Below are 16,058 nucleotides of genomic sequence, written 5' to 3' on the forward strand. Positions count from 1 at the left end.
GCAGATGTCTAACCAACAGATCAATCCCCAGGAGAGTGAGTTTCAACAACAGATGCAATTTGCAGCTTCTGGTTTCCTAATCAGCAATTGATTAGCAACAACGATTTTGAGTCAGTTATCAAACTCCATCAGTACAGCCTCCATTTGGGATTTTGCAGCCTGTACTTCTGGCTAAACCTGAATGAAGAGATGCAGTGGACACGACCGTGAAGTAGAAGATGCCGGCGGCGGCGGCGGAGAGGAAGATGATGGCAGCAACGAGGCCGAAGAGCCAGCAGAAGCAGCAGCGGCATGAACTTCGGCGAGGGTTCTGGCGAGTGTAATTCTTGTAGCGGGTTGCGTTCTCTGGCGGCGGGACACGGTAGACTTTGGTCCTAAAGTCTGAAGGCCAGAAATTCCTATCCCCCAATGATTTTAAAGGAAACCCACTACCACCATCACTTCCTCGACTACCATATCGATCAAAACCAACTGAAACTCCTGAATTCGGACCTCGAACAAGATTTTTTTTTTTTACCTGAAACCCACATCCGAATCCAGAACCTTTTGAGGTTGACTCATATGGGTCACTCAAATTTGGATCAGAGTCAGCTAAATACCTGAAACTTTCATCATTTCTGACCCGAAACCCACATCCATATTCAATAGTGATGCGGTTTTCCAGATCTGGGTTGGACCTGGATGAGTGGAAGCGCGCTCTTTCTCAGTCCAAAAGCGCATCCGGTGCTTCTCCATCTTGTGACGGCACTGTATGGCGGTCTTGGGGGGAGAGAGTGCGAAGGAATTATGGGGATGAGATTCGATTGGGCGTTGAGGGAGAGAAGGTGACGGTTCTATCCCTCGATCCTTAGCCACCGTCGGCAAACCAGAGAGCAACGTTTCCGGTCGCCGGACCCGAGGGACTGGAATATACAGGCCAAACACTCGTCGGGAAAATCGAAGATGAAATCGGATGCCACGTCGTCGACGATCTCAGATCGTTTCTCGTCGGGCTGCAGCATCAGGGATATCACGACCGTTGCTTTGGACTTGAATCAATGGTTGTGGTTGTTGCTGTCACGGCAGCTTGAATTTATGGCCGCCGAGGATGACTGGCCCATTCACTGGTCCTTCACTTCCATGGTGATGTAAAGGTTGCTGGGTATGGGTGCGAGGAAGGAGGACGCCAAGGGTCGAAGACCGCATCGGTGAAGATGAGATTGAGCTCGCGGATGCTGCTAACGGATCTGTAGTTGCTAGTTTTCGACGAATCGCCGCACTGGAGAAGCTTGTCAACATCAGCGGCAGAGACGAAGGGGATGAAGTTGTCGGAGTAGAGGATCAGTGAGCGGGGAAGAGTCGATGTTGAGATGCAGGTCACGGAATGAAGTGGAAGGATGAGGGATTTAGGACTTGGTGTGTAACAGGTGGGCCTGGTTATTGGGCTGTGTTCCTTAGCTGAGGCTTGTGCGGATGGGAAAGAGAATCGGGCCTGTGAAATGAAGGGAGGCCTGGGCTGTGACTCCCTTTCTGTTGATGGAGACGAGGCTGAGGCCTAATTCCTTTTTTATGTTTTTTTTTTCTTTTTTTGCAGATACTGTATTCCTTTTTTTTTTAATACATAATAACATATGCATTTATTTATTTATTCTTTTGTAATAAAATCGACTTTCTTTAATAAAACTTTTTTTTTTTTAATTTTGATATGACTGAACTCGAAATTGAATCTTCGAGCCACCTACGTACCCTTCCAAAGAAGAGATCAAGTCATAACGTAGTTCAAATACATACATATATTTTTTTTTTTTGGTATTTTCTTTTGGTGCCGTTTGCAGTTTCAACTCGTGCAGACAAGGAGTGTTGGTGACGTTTGCAGTTTCAACTCGTGCAGACAAGGAGCATTTGGTGCCGTGTTGCAGTTTCAGCTCGTGCAGGCAAGGAGCGTTGGTGTCGTTCGCAGTTTCAACTCGTGCAGACAAGGAGCATTGGTGTCGTTCGCAGTTTCAACTCGTGCAGACAAGGAGCGTTGGTGTCGTTCGCAGTTTCAACTCGTGCAGACAAGGAGCATTTGTGCCATACAGTTTAGGCTCATGCAGGCGAGGAGCTTTGTGTCCTGCAGTTTAGGCTCTTGTGGACAAGGAGCTTTGGTTCGTGCAGTTTAGGCTCGTGCGAACAAGGAGCTTAGTGCCATGCAGTTTAGGCTTGTGCAGGCGAGGAGCCTCGTGTCCTACAGTTTAGGCTCGTGCGGACAAGGAGCTTTGTGAATTTGTCAAACGATCCGTGATAGTTGTTCCTCGCAATTTTCATAGCAAGGAGTCTTGTCCGAGTGATTGAAGAAGTCTTCAGGAAAGAAATCACGCATCGTGATGGGGATGGACGATCTATGTGTCGAAATTTCATCATCTTCAACACGTTCACGTTGCTTTGAAGGTTGACAAGAGCTGCTTTGCCCTCTTTCCGATTGGCGGACTTGTGGAGGAGACATATGCTTCTTGTGCAATTTCTTAAGAGTGACTTGAGTCTATCCTTCAACTTTGCTTGTCTTGGAGGATGCCCCCAGCGGTTGAAGTGAAAACTTTGAGTCGGAAGAGCCAAAAGTGATGGTGGTATAGTTTGATTTCACCACATCGTCAAGATCTAGCTCGATGATTCCTTTCTGAGCCAGCTTCATGATGAGATCTTTCAACACAAAGCACTTTTCTGTCGGATGACTGATGAAGCGGTGGAATTTACAATATCTTAGACTGTCGGTACGATTCATCTCTTCCGGCCGTCTGCACTCAGGCAAACTGATCACCTTCTTGTCCAACAGGTCATCCAACATGGCAATCACATCAGAGTCGGGGAATGGATAGGTCTTCTCCTCAAGCTCCTTCAAAGTGCGTCTACGCATCTCTTGATCACGAAAAGCTTCGGTTTGAATCGCATTGCCTCGTGTAGGGATTTTGACGGGAGCTGTGTTGACCGTCATTGCTTCCTTGGTGGGTTTCCACGCAATCTTCTCCAACTTTGGCCCAAGAACTTTGTCGTTCTTGTAGTCGGCGATCGGTTCTTTCTTCCCATGATGGGTGATGCTCAACTCCATGTCATGGGCGCGAGTGGCCAATTCCTCGAAAGTCCGTGGTTTAATGCCTTGAAGGATGTATTGCAAACCCTATTGCATGCCTTGGATGCACATCTCGATTGAAGAGGTTTCCGAGAGCCTGTCTTTACAGTCGATGCTTAGAGTGCGCCATCTGTTGATGTAGTCAATGACTGGATCGTTCTTCCACTGCTTTGTGCTCGTTAGCTCTAGCATGCTCACAGTGCGACGTGTGCTGTAGAAGCGGTTGAGGAATTTCCGCTGCTTCCAGCTGTTGATGGACTCAGGCTCTAGGTCTGTGTACCACTCAAAGGTGTTTCCTTTCAGCGAGCGCACAAACTGCTTGGCGAGGTAATCCCCTTCGGTCCCTGCGTTGTTGCAAGTTTCAACAAAGTGGGCAACGTGCTGTTTCGGGTTTCCTTTTCCATCGAACTGCATGAACTTTGGTGGTTGATAACCCCTTGGCATCTTCAGGGCATCAATCTTCTTGGAGTAGGGCTTTGAGTAGAATAATGAGGTATGTGAGCTCCCTTCGTACTGTGCCTTGATGATGTTGGTGATCATCTCCTGCAACTGCTGGATAGAAAGAGATCCCATGAGTGCCGCTGCTTGGTCTGGCTCCGGCTTCACATCGTTTTTCTCCACCTGAGGCTCATCTTCTTCGTCATCTCTTCTCTTTAGTGGATCATTCTCTGGGTCGGGGTTCTCGTCGTCCTGTGGCTTCAGTCGGCTGACGAGTGCAGCGATTTGCAAGTCTTTTTCTTCAACAATCCGTGTTAGCCTTGCGATCACTTCATTCATTTGAGCCAGTTGTTCTTAGATGGAGGTAACGCCGATGGTCATAACTTGTGCAACCAATAAACGTGACTTTCCTTTAGACATCCAAGATGCTGACGAAGAACGTCGTTGGCTGTTTTGGGATGTCATCTTGTGTGCCTCAGCAGCATGCTTCGGTGCCCCCAGCAAGGTTAGGTTAATGACAGACTCACACCTTTGATGCTCCCCTTGCTCTTTTAGCGGCACCAACTTTGAAGTGGCATGTTGAGGAGCAGTTGTGGCGCCAATGGATTGTCCGTTTGCGGCGGAAGTGCTTAGGATCCTTCCCTCAGTGGTTGCGAGAACGGTTTGTCCCTTGCTTGATGCCATTGACTTTGAGGTGTGTTTGGATTCCTTGAACGGAGAAAGAGATGAGAGGTAGAGATTGTCCCACTGGGCGTGCCAATTTGTGAACACAGAAAATTCCTGAAACGAAAGAGACAAGAACAACGTGCACAAACAAATATTTGTATTTGAAAATTTTGGGTTACAATCTCTCTTCTATTTGATCCTCTGATTCAATCTCCGTAAGGTGTTGATTTGTGGATGTGCGATTGATCCAAAGGGCCGTTGGGCTTGATCTAAGGATGAACGTTCTTCCAGGGCATGTGGACTTGATCTTGAAGGTGGATTTGAACGGATCTTCAAAGGGGCTTTTGGGCTTGATCTTTTGAAGAACAGTGATGAACGGATCTCCAAGGGCTTTTGGGCTTGATCTTGAAGAACGGTTGGACGTGTGGATTTGAACGGATCTTCAAAGGGGCTTTTGGGCTTGATCTTTTGAAGAACAGTGATGAACGGATCTCCAAGGGCTTTTGGGCTTGATCTTGAAGAACGGTTGGACGTGTGGATTTGTTGATGTTTGTTGATCTAAGGGAGCCGTCGGGGCTTGATCTTGAATTTGGTGGAAGTTCTTCGAGGGGCCGTCGGAGCTTGATCTTGAAGGTGGATGATTGTTGATCCAAGGGGCCGTCAGGGCTTGATCTTGGAAGAATGATGAACGAAGAACGAAGAACACTTTCTTCAAGGGGCGTCGGGGCTTGATCTTGAAGGAGGATTTGATGGAGAATGAAAAGGGCTTTCTTAATCCTTCGGGATTTGCTTGAGAGCTTCGGAGTTTCAGAGCTTCAGAGCTTCAAGGTGTAATATCAATTGGTTCCTCCTTCTCTAAATGAATGAATTAGCCTTCTATTTATAGAAATTTCCAAGGCCTAATTTTGAATATAATATCCCAGATGAAATAAGTCGTTTCTGCCAGGTGTTGACACGTGTCCTGTTTGATGACTTTTCCAACTCATTTCAATTTTCGTTGAGTCACACGCTACGTGTAAAATTTATGTAATACATGAGCGTTGACACTTTGATTTATCGGTCAACATTTATTTACCGAAATTTCGATGTCTACAGTAATAACCAACAATAACAACAAAATCTTATCTCACTAAGTCGAGTCGGCTGTATGAATATTATAAGCCACTGTGCTTGGTTTTGTGTCAAACCTTTCGTTGGAATTTTAGAATTTTAACTATCAATGAGGAAATGAGTACTCATTGAGTTGATTCTCAGAGAAAGGATGAAGACTTTTAATTTGTTAACCAATGACTGGTTTTCCAAATTTTCTAAAAAAAGGTAACGCCAACAACTATTGATACTAAAGGGTTTTTTAGCCAAAATGGTCCATGAGATTTGCATAACTCCTTACTTTGGTCCATAAAATTTGAAATCAATAGAATTGGTCCCTGAGTTTGTTCACAATCAATCATTTTAGTTCTTGGGTGAAAAATTATGTTGAATAAGGATCAAAATGACAAAAATTAACCTCAATTTAATAAATAATAGGCCAAAATGATTTGACAAAAATTGAGGATATTTTTGTCATTTTATCCTTATTTTATGGAGAATTTTCATGGAATGACCAAAATGATTGATTGTGGACAAACTCAGGAACCAATTCTATTGATTTCAAATCTTAAGAACCAAAGTAAGAAGTTATGCAAATCTCATTAGCCATTTTAGCTAAAAAAACCATATTGAAAAGAAAAAAAAAAACTTAACAATGTCTAAATGAGCACGGTCATGTGTGGTTTGATTTTATTTTCAAATCCACATCGAACCAATGAAACATTACAGTTGTTGTACTAGCACAACCCAACTAGTTCAACTTATTTCGTAACCGGCTTGTTTTAGTTATTTTCCTTAGTAAGCAATTAGGAAATATTCAGTTACTCAAAAAAAAAAAAAAAAGGAAATATTCAGTTACATACATCAAGGGGAGTACTTCACATTACCAGAAATTACCATTTACTTAACGAAATAAAAACTTTGGTGGGGCAAAAGTGGTGAACATTTTGGTTATTTTTTTTTCCCTAGACTTTAGACGGCGAAAACGTTTGACGGGCAAAGTAACCTTTGTCGGACAAAGTTTTCATGTCAAGAAAAAAAAATTGGAACGTATTATGACATATTTTGCCCGACAGAATAATGGTTCGTATGTTGGTAAGCATAACTTGGCTCGACGAACCATTTTGTCGGGAAAACCTAATTAATTAAATATTTCGTTGGTCACTTCTCCCTTTCCTTGGTGACTTAGGGTTTAAGGTTTAGAGTTCGTCGAGAAAAATGTAACATTTTATCAGGCGAAGTGAGGGACAAGGTTGGGCGACGGAAGGGTAAAGAGATCTGGATCTAGATCTATCTCTATAGTTGCTGATGAACGGGGTTTGGCAACTGAAAGGCTGCCTTGAAATTTTATGGTTGTTCAACTATTGCTGTAAGTTTCCATAAATTTGAAGTTCTGGAACTACATATACATTATCCTTCTTGTCTGCAAACTTTTTGTGTAGTCATGAGTACCATAGCAAAGCAAAGGTTGGTGCTTTTAGTTCTTTATTTATGCCTCCTATATCTCAAAGTCTATCCTTCCCTTGCGGTTCACACCATCAATGAAAATCAATCTCTCTGTCGCGATCAAACGGTTGCCTCTGCAGGCGGGATTTTTGAGCTGGGTTTTTTTCAGTCCAGGTGATTCTTCAAAATTCTATGTAGGCATATGGTACTCCAAACAAGTAGCATATGAGAGGACTATTTGTGGATGCAAATTTCTGCCTTCTTCTTCTTGGACAAAATTATACCTACAAAACAATTAACACCTTAGGTCAAGGCCAAGAGCCTCACGCATCCACAATGAATGGAGGGGGGGCTTTGGCCGAAGAACCTCCGATGCCAAAGTTAGAATTTAGAGAGAAAAATATTTAGAGAGTTTTTGGGAGTTTTGCAAGAGTATGAAACTAGGTTTTGATGAAAATGGGAGCCAATATATAGGGCATAAGGTGTAACTTATGGTTTAATGTGTGATTTAATTAATCCATTAATTAGTTAATCAACACATTTTTGGAATAAATATTTTGGGGGTTATGTAATTTATACCTTGTGGAAAATATAGGATTAGGATGGATGAAATAACTTTGAATTTGTTACTTATTTTGGGCACTTTTGATTTGGTTGAATGATGATTGCCCTTTGCTCGCGCGTAGGAATCTCGTTGTACCTCAAGGGTATTTTTGTCCTCTTTTGTCCAAAAATTCACGTGACGCCTTATGATTATTTTTTGCTCCACAAATGCCCCCACACCTGTTGGGCTACTCATAGGAAAGGGCAGCAGGTGTAGAGATCATCTTGCTTTCGGAAACGTAGGATTACTTTCTATTTTGATGTAGATTCTCTCTTTAATAGGAAATTAGGTCCTTCTAGGAAAATGAAATAAATTTCTCTCAAAGCCTATTTAAGTCCACCTTAAGTGGGTTATTAAATCAACTTTGGAGAGCGATTTATTCTACCCTACAAGAGAGAGAGAGCTTAAAGGATATTTGCTCCCTCTCCTCTAGCAATCTTCTACATCTTGCCCGTGCAAATGATCGTCCTTCGTTGATTTCTTCATCTTCTCCGTGCCGTACCGATGTAAGAAAAATTTAATTTCTTCTTGTGTTCTTCTTGGATAGTGCTATTGTGGGGCAGCAGTCGGGGTGGTGCGGCATGTCAGCTGGCAGAGGCTAGGAGTCGGCTCGGCATGGGCCGAGGAGGTGTCGTGGCAAAGGCCACTGCTTGGGCTGTTTAGCTTGGCTAGAGCCAAGGACAGCTTGTGCGGCAGGGGCCGTGGATTGAAGTGCTGGGATGTAGTGCTAGACGGGCTGCATGGCTCATGTCTTTTTGGGCTCTTGGTCCTGACACGGGCTAGGCCAGTGATTGAAGGAAAGGAGAAAGTCACGGGCCTCATGAGCTGCTGGAATGCTAGGCATGCAGGCCTCCTGCCTGCTGGAATGCTAGGTTGAGCTCCCCTGTTGAGTACTGTGAATGGCTTTGGCTGCTTAGTTCTCTTCGCCGGGAGAAAGGTTGACTGCTCCCGAAAGATGAGGTAAAGAGGATCAAGGCGGATGCATTGTCTCGTCTAATCGTTGTCGTGGAGCCTACTATGAATGAAGTTGGAAAGAAGATATCTTCCCCGCCTGCTCAAGAGATGCTGGTCGAGAAAAATTGAAGACTTCCTCCGCTACTCATGAGGGTCTGCCTGCTACCGATATGCTTGTAATTGACATAACTTCTTTCATTGGGAAGAAAAAAAATGAGGCTGCTAGATCTGAGCCTGTGGCGCCTGCCATGTCGAGAATGGCTAGTACGATTGCTGATAGGATTGCTTAGCATAAAGGTCTTGTTATGCCCCCAGTGCTGAAGTCTATACCAAGATGTCTGTTGGGAGCTAAGTCCGGTTCACCTTTGGAGAGGCTAGCTACTATGAATAGCGATAAGGTGGACTTTGTTGCTAAAGTGGCGCCAAGGCCCACTCATTTTGCTGCTGAGACTGATTCGCCTGCTAGGAAGGAAGAGACTGCTCGCGTGGGCAGCTGTGAGAAATCCATTAAACCTGCTTTTAGGGAGGCTATTGAGATCTGTGTGCTTTTGAAACGAGATCTTCTTGAAGACATGGACGTTTGTGTTAAGTTTGTTGATGGCGGTAGAAAGGTTGTTTGCCCAAGTTCCTTTGCGAAGCATACGACCCAATATAGAAGGTCTACTTTGCTTGCTATGATGCATATATAGCAAGGCTGCCAAGGAGGTGGCAAAGACTATGGCAGCTGAAGCTTATTCCTCAGCTGAAGAGATCAAGAGGTTGGATTTTGAGCTTGTTGCTTTGAAAAGGTCTAATATTTCTGCCCTCACTTTTCTGCAGCTTGAGACCGTTCGCCAAGATATTGTTGACTTTGAGACTAAGCTTGACGCGATCCAAGTTAAGAATGAAAGTGCAGAGAAGGAGATTAGATGTTACATACCTCAGATTCAAGATCTTGAGTTTGCAATTTCTGAGCTTTGTTTCGCTGCTTATGCAAAGGATGAAGAGTTGATTGCTGCTTATAATCAAGTGATTCACTTCAAGAAGGTCGTTGATAGGCTTGAACCCTAAGTGTTGGAACTTCAAGGTGTACTGAAGATCAACGAAAGTTTGAAGAAGGAAGTGGATGAGCTGCAGCACGTCCGTGTTGGTTTACTTAAGAAGAATAAGCAGCTGAAGGGTGAGAAGGATGTGCTTGAGGTTTCGAGACCTTCTCTATTTCTCCGGAAGACTTACTTGTTTTTACTTTTGAGCTTCCATTGATGAAGTAGTCGGAGAAGTTAGTGCTCAGGCTGGGGCAGTCGGGGGAGAAGTGCAGGATGATGCCACTGCTAAAAGTGTCACAGCTGTTGAAGGTGTGGCGACCGAGTAGTCATGGGATGTCCAAGCTGCTGTAGTCTTCTAGGTAGCCTTTAGGATTTTATATGCTTTTCCTTGTAGCTCTTGTTTTGCTTGAACTTCTTCGACATTTGCTAATTGTTTATAAACATGCTTATTTCGCTTTCTTCATCTTCGCTTCTTTTGTTCATGCCCTAACCTTTAGACTTGATAGACCAATGACAGACATGCTACTTTTTTATAAGCAGATAAGCTCGCGTAGCCTATGTAGACGTAAATGTTGGTGTAGAACTTTGCCAAGTTGTTAACATAGGTTGGCAGCCGAATGCCTTACTTACAGAAGTAGACAAGTGCGCGTAACCACTAGGATGTTAACCTTGGCTTTCTCCAATTCCGTAGGTTGCGTAGCAAGTATGACAACACTTTAGGACTTGGGGTATGTTGTTCTGTGCTTGGCAGAGGTGAAGCTTATCGACTACGTAGCATGTCGGCAGTGGATAAAACTTCGTATATGCGCGCTAGCTTGTTTAACCTTTCACAAGAATGTGCGGTTGTATAAGTCTAGCGCGGCTTTACTGCTCGAAGGGCAAGCCGTAGGCAGTCTTCCGGAAATCGTAGGCTACCTTAGTGCACTTGGTAGCAGCTTTAGGGTTCTAGGGCAGCCGTCTGTAGGGCATACTGCATAATATGCCCCCTCTTTCTCTAGGGCCCGGTTCCCTACGGATTAGGCCAAGAGACCAAAAATCCTTCAGTTAGCTAAGCCTTGAAAAAGACCATTGTGGCTACTTCTAGGAATCCCGGCGCAAGCCATCGTGCATCTAGCTATATTAGGGTAGCCAGGCTCATCCACGTCTGGATATTCGGAGTGTAAAGTTTATCTTTTCGTCTTGGAGAGCTGACCCATATGGGTGTTGGGGAATTGGTTTACCCTCTTGCACTAGAGAGCATGGTTGGTCCTTCGGGGGCTGCAATTCCTGTGATGAGTCCCTAAGAAGGGTGCAGTCTTCTTTTGAAGTGCCAGAGTGATCAGTTGTTGCAAGCATGCAGCCGAGCCAAGTTATGATTACTTTTGAATTCCTCATTGAAAAACGAGTGAAACAAATGAGAACTTAGCTGTAAGGTAAGAATTGCATAACAACTGGATAGTCATCGGCTTGTGAGGTGGTGCCCGTCGAGCTTTATGAGTCTTCGGGCTTTGATGTAGTGGGAGGTCACACATGGTACTTCTTCATATTGTAGGCCCTCCACCACTTTTCAATCTTTTTTTATCGTTTCATGGTGGCGAGGGTGTAATTACTCTTGTCGCCTACTCTGCTGATCTTGTACAGACCTTCCCAGATGAGATCCATTTTTTTTTAGCCTTCTTCGCGGGCAATGATGAAGGCTTTTCTTAGGACTAGAACTCCAGGCTGGAACTGCCGGATCTTGGCTCTTTTGTTGTAGCTGGAGAGGAATTGTTGCTGGTAAGCTGCGATGCGGGTGATAGTCTGCTTGCACTTCTCCTCTGCCAGATTTAAGCTTGTGGCCATCTCCTTTCGGTTACTCGTCTTTTGGTGGTGCGATATGCCCATAGACATCCAGGGAGTTCGTCTGGCCATTTTCTTTTCTTACTGGTAGGGGATTTCTTATGGCAGTCGAGGATCATCTTAGTGGATGCTTTGGCCGGCCTATTGCCTTGAGAATATCTTGGCTTAGACATGTGCTGCTTGATGCCATATTTTTGGAAGAACTTCGCCAAATCTTTGCCTACGAATTACGGACCGTTGTCAGTGACAATGGATTAAAGGATGCCAAATCGGCAAATGATGTTCCTCCATATGAAGTGCTTTATGTCCGTCTGAATCGTGGTCGTCATGGGCTTTGCTTCTACCTATTTGGTGAAGTAGTCGGTTGCCACGATCATCTTGCCTTTGCCCCCAGTAGTTCAGCTGGTGATTAACTGGGAATCAGAATGAATTGAAAGCTTTTTTACCACAAAGTCTTTTGTCATTTGAAGGCCTGCTAGTGGGACTTCGTACTCTGCTTCATTGTTGGATGCTTTGAAACCTAGAATGATCGCCTGCTCGGGCATCGAACCACCTGGGGTGACAAGGGCCACGTCTACTCTCGACATGCAAATGCCAGAAGTCTCCATTGGGTGGAGCATGCGCGGCTAGACTGTGCTCGGCTACTTTCGGGGCATCGTTGGGCCGCTCTGTTGCGTCACTGAGCAAGGGTCGGCTAGGGCCGTGTGGTGCGCAGCAGGAGGTGGTACTCAACTGCCGGTACATGTTGCTCTTATGTAGAATCTTTTAAGGTGACGAGGACAAAACTTGCTTCCGAGTATGCCCTACTAGTGTTCGTCTACCTTTGGTGTGTCTTTTGGGCCGAGTTGTTGCATTCGTTAGAAAACTTTACATCCGCCAGGGTCTACACCTTTATCGTCGCGTGTATGGATTGGGCGGAATAGTGCGTCATGAAGATGCCTGCATGCGTCTGAAGATAAAACTTGACCTTTCAAGTTGCAACAACTATCGCCAAAGTTAGCTTTTGAATTTTTGGTAGCATCGAGAAAAGCTTTTGAACTGTGGAATATAGGTAGTCGGCCCCCCATTTCTTCTTGTATGATGGTAGAGCTTATTGCTGCTTCAGATACCGTCAAACATGCGAATAAGCCCTTCACTACTTCCAGTTTGGATAATAGAAGTGTCTCTCCGGGTCTTGATCCCTTTTAAAAGACGTGAAATGAGGCATGTTGAACTCGCGTGGAGGTTCAGCCTGCTCGATCTCGTCCATGAATGGTGACATGCTTATGTTGGTCATGTTCTATCGTAATGCCTCGTCAGTGACTTCGTTGCGTTGGAAATTGCGCAATCGCTTGGTCAATAGTCTCTCTACTTCTTTCTGAATTTGCCTTTGTTGAGGTAGTGGAGCTCTCAGCTGCCCCCAACCGTGACTTATTGGTCTAAGATGCTTTTCCATGTGTTTGACTCGTCTATGCCGCGGATCCAGTGCATGTAGCAATTTCCTAAGAGGGGAGCGAGTTCTTTGCAGGCTGCCGGTTGAACTTAAGCCATATTGGGTGACTGTTTTTCTCCGTCCTTCGTGCTGCCTACTCAGATATGAGGTGAATAATGCTCATTGCGAGCTTAGCCACGAATTAACACTTCGCTTGGAAGGTTGCTCATGTTGACTATCAGAGTGTGACCCCAACCGTGAATGTATGTTCGTCCGTGGGCCTAATCGAGAGTGCACGCTCCTCCGCGCGCTAAGACGGGAGTATACATTATCTCGAGGGCCCAGTCGGAAGTGTACACTGCCCGAACGCTTGGTTCGTAGTTGGTCGAGTGGCTGCTTGCTGGAACGCTGCTGGAGAGGTTCTTCGTCTACCCTTGTCCTACTTCGGGAAAACTTGTCTGGGGCACGTTGCATCTTGGTGCACTGCAAGAGCTGGTTCACCAAAATCGTTTGCTGTGCAAGGGCGCTTGTCAACTCTATGACTTGTTAAGACAAGTGTTGTTCGCCACTTGGATTGGAAGAGCTTGGAAGGAATGTGCCTCATTGGGGCAGTGGAAGGGTGGTAGACTCCGAGCGCGAGATTTGAGTTGGGAAATGTCAAATCCGTGAAAATATATGGTGAGAATACCCCCGGCTCGATGGTAGGTCCGAATGGTTGAGATAGTCTTGGGGCGACTTGGGCTGCTTGGAAAACCATGGGAGCAGATTGGGCTGCAGAAGCAGACTAGGCCACGAGAGCAGACTGGGTCACAAGAATGGGTTGCTCGTTGGGAGCAGGTTGCTCGGCGGGAACAGGCTGTGCCATGGGAGTGGGCTGCTCGACGGGAGCAAGCTGCTCAGTGCGTGATGCATGCGAATGCGAGGCTTGGGTTCGGGCCCGTGCAAGCTTGGATGGCACGGCTTGGGCCATGGTGGAACCTCGTAGTGGTGGTACCACTCCGCCTATGACCACATTTAGCCTCGTGGATCACCGCAGTCCCATTTCTTGAGTATTAGAATTTTCACTTGTGGAATTTTTTAAATTTCTAGCCATTATATTTTTCTTATACGTTTTATCAAAGAACCCTTGCAAATAAAAAATTCTAATAATAAGAACGTATGAAAAAAATATTCAAATGGACTAGAAAATAGAGAAAAACCTTTGTGCGCGAGAGTCTTCTACAAGTATGGATCTCAACTCTTAATGAAAGCACCAATTTGTGGATGCAAATTTCTGCCTTCTTCTTCTTGGACAAAATTGCACCTACAAAACAATTAACACCTTAGGTCAAGGTCAAGAGCCTCACGCGCCCACGATGAATGGAGAGAGCTTTGGCCGAAGAACCTCCAATGTCAAAGTTAGAATTTAGAGAGAAAAGTATTTAGAGAGTTTTTGGAAGTTTTGTAAGAGTATGGAACTAGGTTTTGGTGAAAATGGGGGCCAATATATAAGACATAGGGTGTAACTTATGGTTTAATGTGTGATTTAATGGATTAATTAGGCAATTAATCCATTAATTGGTTAATCAACACATTTTTGAAATAAATATTTTGGAGGTTATGTAATTTATACCTTGTGGAAAATATAGGATTAAGATGAATGAAATAACTTTGAATTTGTTACCTATTTTGGACACTTTTGATTTGGTTGAATGATAATTGCCTGCAACTCGCACGTAGGAATCCCGTTGTACCTCAAGGGTATTTTTGTCCTCTTTTGTCCAAAAATTCACGTGTCGTCTTGTGATTATTTTTGGCTCCACACTATTGTCTGAGGAGCAATTGGGAACAACCAGTGTCTGATAAATTTTCTTTAGTCTTGAGGATCTCAGATCGTAATCTAGTTCTATTTAGTGAATCCAAAACTTCAATTTGGTCGGCAAATTGGACCTCCTCCAGCACCTCCGCTTCTATACACTCACTGCTTTTGGATAGCGGTAACTTTGTGTTATTAAAAGCTGGGTCTACATCTGAGTTTTTGTGGCAAAGTTTTGATTTTCCAACCCATACATGGCTACCAGGAAGTAGACTTGGATTCAGCATTGTTTCCCAACAAACCCAAATTCTCACTTCATGGAAGAGTTACGAGGATCCTGCACCAGGTCTTTTCTCTCTTAACCCGGGGAGCACTGCAAATCATATGCTGTGGAATAGGTCTACACAATATTGGACCAGCGGTTTATGGAACGAAAGTTCTAATTCTTTTAGCTTGGTTCCTGAAATGAGGCTTAGTTATGTATACAATTTCAGCTATGGCTCGAACAAAAATGAAGGTTATTTCACATATTCTCTTTATGATCCTAAGAGAATAGCTCGATTTGTGTTGTCTACCTCAGGACAAGTCAGCAGCTAACATGGTTGGCGAATTCCAATGGAATTTGGTTTCGCTTCGACCACAAAAACAATGCTGAGTTTATGCTGCATGTGGGGAGTTCGGCATATGCAATGAGGAGTCCTTGCTCTAAAACTACAAAGAAAAATACAAAGATCTGTATTCAAAAAGACCCAAAACTTTGCAGGAAACGATGCGTCCTCCGAGTAAAAAAAATCTACCACCACCGAACCAAAAAACAGAAACAACTTGCAACCATCATTTCCCAGCAACAAACAACCCCTTAATCACCAACTGCAGAGAGATGAAAGGGCTGAGAAACAAAATTCCAGAAAGAGGAAACAGATGAATACAAAAAACACACCCTTTGTTATCCTGCATCTCTTCCATAATTAGCAAAGCTAAACAAAACCCCAAATTAATTTCAAAAAAATTAATAGAGGACATTCCACCCCGATGATATCCTGCATCTCTTCCATATACCATCTGTGCATCTGAGACCAAATAAAAACCTCTAAATTCAAATTAACCACCCATGAAAAGCCACAATACAAACTGGGTTAAAAAATTCGCCCAAATAAAGATTTAATTTTTTATACTTTGGAATCTAAGAAAATCAAACTTACAGTTCGAAACAAAAGAAAACTAAAAAGATGAAAAACCTTACACTGATTCGGTGTTGACTGAGGAAACGAAAAGGTGAGAACGACAGAAAAAGGGACGACTGAAGGCGAGATTCGAAAGAGAAAAACCGGGAGCTTTGAAGACGATAGAGAAGCTGAAATGGGTATGGGAAACCAAACAAAAAGCAGTGTGGATATAGACTGAGGAAACTGTGGGGAGAAGAAATAAGGAAGATAGAACCCAACGAAGGGCATAACCGACTTTTCACTGCACAAATGAGGTAATAAAAAGGAAACTAAGCTGAATCAAAGGACATTTTTGCCATTTTATTGTTAATGAACAGTAACCAAATGTTTGGGTTTTAGTATATATAGATATAAATATATGAGTCGCACATGTTTTCAGTCATTTTAAACCTTATTCAATAACTGTCGTTGCTTACTTCGCTACTTACTGATAATATTCACGTGCAGCGGCTTGTAGACACGCTATGGCCATTTTTTTGAGAAATTAGATGTATTTAGTTT

At 44.0% G+C, this 16,058-nt stretch overlaps 1 long non-coding RNA gene across 1 annotated transcript; it reads right to left on the bottom strand.

Moving 5' to 3' along the window:
• Positions 1–6,617: 6,617 nt before the first annotated feature.
• On the bottom strand, positions 6,618–15,733 carry LOC103401359 (uncharacterized). Its single transcript, XR_523889.4, has 3 exons — positions 15,575–15,733; positions 14,200–15,401; positions 6,618–13,839 (listed from the first exon to the last, which is right to left on the bottom strand). It is a non-coding gene; the product is annotated as an uncharacterized lncRNA (long non-coding RNA).
• Positions 15,734–16,058: the final 325 nt, after the last annotated feature.

The sequence above is a fragment of the Malus domestica genome, chromosome 17, assembly GCF_042453785.1.
Source record: "Malus domestica chromosome 17, GDT2T_hap1".
In the NCBI taxonomy this organism is placed as follows: Eukaryota; Viridiplantae; Streptophyta; class Magnoliopsida; order Rosales; family Rosaceae; genus Malus; species Malus domestica.